This window comes from Coturnix japonica, unplaced genomic scaffold (genome assembly GCF_054131305.1).
Source record: "Coturnix japonica strain WE unplaced genomic scaffold, WE-NBRP24 Scf092, whole genome shotgun sequence".
NCBI lineage: Eukaryota > Metazoa > Chordata > Aves > Galliformes > Phasianidae > Coturnix > Coturnix japonica.
Genome location: NW_028188995.1, coordinates 227501 through 232500, shown reverse-complemented (window position 1 = coordinate 232500; position 5000 = coordinate 227501).

Genomic DNA, 5000 nt, shown 5'->3' with positions numbered 1-5000 from the left:
CGCCACCACCGCCACCACCTCCTCCTCCTCTCGCCGAAAATCCCACGTACCGTTCCACCTCATCTGCCGGCTGGGAGAGAGGCTAGGCGCGAACCCCGCGGGGGACGCGGCCGCCTCCCGCCGGCCGACCTCTCGCCGCTGCCGTCTTCCCGCCGCTCTTTCGCCATCCCTCGCCACGCGGCCTGCCCGCAGTCCGGATATCCGGCCCGAACGGACCTTGGTGGGCGGGGCCCGCGCACGCGCCCACGCTCTTCCTGCAGAGCCGGGGAGGCGGGGGGGGCGGGGCGGCTTTTTCAAAATCTAAAAAAGGGGAAAGCAAAGAAGAACCCACGAGAAAAACAAACAAACAAACAAACAAACAAACGGAAAATAATAAAACCGAGAGGGCGCGTGGGGGCACAGACAAACAATCGAACGGACCAAAGTACGAACGAACGGACGAACAAACAAACACGCAGACAAAAGGGCAAAACCGCGTTGGCGGTGGCGGGACGGCCAGCTTCAAGCAAGGCCGAACCGAGAAGCCCGGGTGCGCCCCGACCCGGCGAACAGCGGCCGGCTCATACGTGCACCCTGGTCGTTCCGCGGCTGCGGCCGAGTGGCGTCTCCGTGGCGCCTCCGGTGCTCCGGCACGGTCTACCCGGCTCCGAGCGGGCCGTGGCGCTCGGCGGCGGATGCTAGAGGTCGCTGCCCATGCGGCTCGACTAGGTCGGCACGGTCTACCCGGCTCCGAGCGGGCCGTGGTGCTCGGCGGCGGCTGCTAGAGGTCGCTGCCTATGCGGCTCGACTAGGTCGGCACGGTCTACCCGGCTCCGAGCGGGCCGTGGCGCTCGGCGGCGGATGCTAGAGGTCGCTGCCTATGCGGCTCGACTAGGTCGGCACGGTCTACCCGGCTCCGAGCGGGCCGTGGTGCTCGGCGGCGGCTGCTAGAGGTCGCTGCCTATGCGGCTCGACTAGGTCGGCACGGTCTACCCGGCTCCGAGCGGGCCGTGGCGCTCGGCGGCGGCTGCTAGAGGTCGCTGCCTATGCGGCTCGACTAGGTCGGCACGGTCTACCCTGCTCCGTGGGTGCGCGAGGGCTCGGCGGCGGTCGCTAGGTGTCGCTGCACGTCTGCCAGCCCGTCCGTCAGCGACCTCTAGCGTCCGCGGCGGAGCAGGGTAGACCGTGCCGACGTGAGCCGGCCGCCGCTCAGCGACCCCTGGCCGCCGCCGCATGAGCTTCGGTCCGCTCGGAGCCGGGTAGACCGTGCCGACCAACTCGAGCCGGACGTGCAGCGACCGCTGGCCAGCGCGGAGGCTCGTGTGCGCCGGCACGGTCCAGCCTCTCCCGGCGGGCTCCGTTCGGTTCGGACGTTCCTCGGTGGTGTCCGGGGGGTCTCAGCCGCGGCGGCTCGAGTGCGCCGGCACTGCACAGCCCCTCCCTGCGGGCTCCGCTCGGCACGGACTTTCCTCGTCGGCGTCCGGCGATCTGAGCCGCGGCGGCTCGAGTGCGCCGGCACGGTCCAACCGCTCTCGGCGGGCTCGGCTCGGCTCGGACGTTCCGCGGCGGCGTCCGGGGGGTCTCAGCCGCGGAGGCTCGGGTGCGCCGGCACGGTCCAGCCTCTCCCGGCGGGCTCCGCTCGGCTCGGACGTTCCTCGGCGGCGTCCGGCGATCTGAGCCGCGGCGGCTCGAGTGCGCCGGCACGGTCCAACCGCTCCCGGCGGGTTCCGCTCGGCTCGGACGCTCCTGGGCGGAGTCGGGCGATCTGAGCCGCGGCGGCTCGAGTGCGCCGGCACGGTCCAACCGCTCTCGGCGGGCTCGGCTCGGCTCGGACGTTCCGCGGCGGCGTCCGGGGGGTCTCAGCCGCGGAGGCTCGGGTGCGCCGGCACGGTCCAACCGCTCCCGGCGGGTTCCGCTCGGCTCGGACGCTCCTCGGCGGAGTCGGGCGATCTGAGCCGCGGCGGCACGGTCCAGCCTCTCCAGGCGGACTCAGCACGGCTCGGACGTTCCGCGGAAGTGGCCAAGTGCCGCTCTTGTGGCTGCTCCGCTGCGCCTGCACTGTGTACACGGCTCCGAGCGTCTCCGGGGGGGGGGGGGAAGAGGGGGGGGGGGGGGGGGGGGGACGGGAAGAGGGGGGAGGGGAGGGGGGAAGGGGGGGGGGGGGGAGTAAGTGGGGGGGGGGAAGGGGGGGGGGGAGTAAGGGGGGGGGGGGGGGCACAGCGTCGGCGGCTAGGCGTCGCTGCCCATGCGGCTCGGCTAGGTCGCCACGGTCTACCCGGCTCCGAGCGGGCCGTGGTGCTCGGCGGCGGCGGCTAGGCGTCGCTGCCCATGCGGCTCGACTAGGTCGGCACGGTCTACCCGGCTCCGAGCGGGCCGTGGTGCTCGGCGGCGGCGGCTAGGGGTCGCTGCCCATGCGGCTCGGCTAGGTCGGCAGGGTCTACCCGGCTCCGAGCGGGCCGTGGTGCTCGGCGGCGGCGGCTAGGCGTCGCTGCCCATGCGGCTCGGCTAGGTCGGCACGGTCTACCCGGCTCCGAGCGGGCCGTGGTGCTCGGCGGCGGAGGCTAGGGGTCGCTGCCTATGCGGCTCGGCTAGGTCGGCACGGTCTACCCGGCTCCGAGCGGGCCGTGGTGCTCGGCGGCGGCGGCTAGGGGTCGCTGCCTATGCGGCTCGACTAGGTCGGCACGGTCTACCCGGCTCCGAGCGGGCCGTGGTGCTCGGCGGCGGCGGCTAGGGGTCGCTGCCTATGCGGCTCGACTAGGTCGGCACGGTCTACCCGGCTCCGAGCGGGCCGTGGTGCTCGGCGGCGGCGGCTAGGCGTCGCTGCCCATGCGGCTCGATTAGGTCGGCACGGTCTACCCGGCTCCGAGCGGGCAATGGTGCTCGGCGGCGGCGGCTAGGGGTCGCTGCCTATGCGGCTCGGCTAGGTCGGCACGGTCTACCCGGCTCCGAGCGGGCCGTGGTGCTCGGCGGCGGCGGCTAGGGGTCGCTGCCTATGCGGCTCGACTAGGTCGGCACGGTCTACCCGGCTCCGAGCGGGCCGTGGTGCTCGGCGGCGGCGGCTAGGGGTCGCTGCCTATGCGGCTCGACTAGGTCGGCACGGTCTACCCGGCTCCGAGCGGGCCGTGGTGCTCGGCGGCGGCGGCTAGGCGTCGCTGCCCATGCGGCTCGATTAGGTCGGCACGGTCTACCCGGCTCCGAGCGGGCAATGGTGCTCGGCGGCGGCGGCTAGGGGTCGCTGCCTATGCGGCTCGGCTAGGTCGGCACGGTCTACCCGGCTCCGAGCGGGCAATGGTGCTCGGCGGCGGCGGCTAGGGGTCGCTGCCTATGCGGCTCGACTAGGTCGGCACGGTCTACCCGGCTCCGAGCGGGCCGTGGTGCTCGGCGGCGGCGGCTAGGGGTCGCTGCCTATGCGGCTCGACTAGGTCGGCACGGTCTACCCGGCTCCGAGCGGGCCGTGGTGCTCGGCGGCGGCGGCTAGGGGTCGCTGCCTATGCGGCTCGACTAGGTCGGCACGGTCTACCCGGCTCCGAGCGGGCCGTGGTGCTCGGCGGCGGCGGCTAGGGGTCGCTGCCTATGCGGCTCGACTAGGTCGGCACGGTCTACCCGGCTCCGAGCGGGCCGTGGTGCTCGGCGGCGGCGGCTAGGGGTCGCTGCCCGTGCGGCTTGCGTGTAGCTGCCAGGTCTACCCGCTTTCGGCTAGGCTTTGCCGCCCTGTGAGATGGGGGGCGCTAAAGCTCCGGAGCTTGCTAGGGGGTCGCTGTTGTTTCTTACCTACCGTTACGTCGACGTAGAGCGCCGCTTACCCTCGGCGCCGCTGCCGGTAGTCGGCGCCGTTCTTTTCCGAAGCAGTTTTTTCTTACGCCTTCCTTTTTCGTCTGCAGGAGCGAGCGCGTGCTCGTCTCCAGAGGCGGCAACGAGCGGGCGCAGGCGAGCGCGGTTGACCGCCGGGCTGTGGAGTTTTTCGGTTGCGGCTTTCTGGTGCGCCGCTTGTTTCGCTCGGTCCGGTGGCCTCCGTCGGTCGGATGTTCGCTGCCCGTGTCGCAGTTCGGCCCCGGACTCTGGCGTTCGCTCGTTCCGCGAGCGGGGAACCCGCCAAAATCGGGGCGAAAGGCGAGAGAGAGTGAGCGTGGGCAGGCGTCTCCCCGCGCCGCGCTGCCATGGGAAGAGCCCCGAGGAGGGAGGAAGGAAGGCAGACAGAGACAGGCAGAGGGAAGAAAAGGGCGCGGGCCGGCGTGCCGGGCGGCCGGCAGTCGGACGCAGAAGGGCCGGGGGCGTCCCCGGCGGGTCCCGCCGTCACGAGGGAAGAAGGGGGACCCGGAGCTCGCTTGTCGCGGCGGCGGCGCCGCGTTCTCCCTTTCGCACCGCTCTCACTCGCACGCGGGAGCCCCGACCCGATCCACCGTGGCGCTCCTCGGGCGCGTCGGAGAGGCTTCCCGGCGGGCCGGCTCAATCCCGCTCCCCGTGTCGTTCGGGGCGGCGTGGGGCGGGCCGGTGTTCAGGCAAGGGCGAGCACCTCTCGGCGGACGTTGCCCACGCACACCCACACGCACGTGCGCGTGCGGTCTTTCCGCCGCGCCCGGGTGGAAGGGCTCGTGCCTTCCCCCACCGTCCCTCCTCCTCTACCTCACCGCACCCTTACCCCTCCCGTCCCCTCCCTGCTCCCCCCCTTCTTTCCGTCGATCGATGAGGCCATTCGGGTCGCGTCGGTGAGGGCCCCCGGCGGGCCGGCGCTTCTGCGTTCCCCGTCCCGGGGAAGCCGCTGCGGCGTCCGGTGTTCAGGCACGGGCGGTCTCCTCTCCGGTTCGCTTCCCGTCGTACGCGAGGTGAGGCGCTCTCCGGCTCGCTCCGAGAGCGGCCGAGAGCTCGCCCGACCGAGCCCGGCAGTGTGACGGCCGAGCGGCCCCGCGAGCCGCAGGAGTTACCCAGTGAGTCGTGAGCGAGGCGCCGGCGCCGACCCCTGTTCGGGACCCGGCGAGTGCCGGCCGCGAGCAGCAAGGCGGCGGGGTGTCAAACGAGGGAAA